The sequence below is a fragment of the Penaeus monodon genome, chromosome 33 (genome assembly GCF_015228065.2).
Source record: "Penaeus monodon isolate SGIC_2016 chromosome 33, NSTDA_Pmon_1, whole genome shotgun sequence".
Classification (NCBI taxonomy): domain Eukaryota; kingdom Metazoa; phylum Arthropoda; class Malacostraca; order Decapoda; family Penaeidae; genus Penaeus; species Penaeus monodon.
Window position 1 is genome coordinate 25766574 of NC_051418.1, and position 256 is coordinate 25766829.

At 62.9% G+C, this 256-nt stretch overlaps 1 protein-coding gene across 1 annotated transcript in view; it reads right to left on the reverse strand.

Annotated features, from left to right (window-relative positions):
- The window catches only part of LOC119594318, a gene marked incomplete at its 3' end in the record, with an annotated part of 85027 nt that overhangs the window by 1960 nt on the left and 82811 nt on the right, over positions 1-256 (reverse strand). Inside the window, 1 exon segment of the mRNA XM_037943377.1 lies at positions 1-207.

Genomic DNA, 256 nt, shown 5'->3' on the forward strand with positions numbered 1-256 from the left:
ACCCTCGCTGCCAGCGGCCGCTCTCCGTGTTCCCCTCGAGCGTCGCTGGCCGGGACACTCCGTCTGAGACGGTCGCGCGACGCTGCTCCTCGGCGGCGCCTCTTGGCACTCGGGCCGGCCTGACACCGGCGGCACTAGGTCACCTGGCACTGCAAACGCCTCGAGGAATACTTCATCTTGCACTCGAGTTCATCACGATGCCTCAGTCTGGAAAGGGAAAAAAACGCGTTAAGGAACCTTCATCACACGCACACAC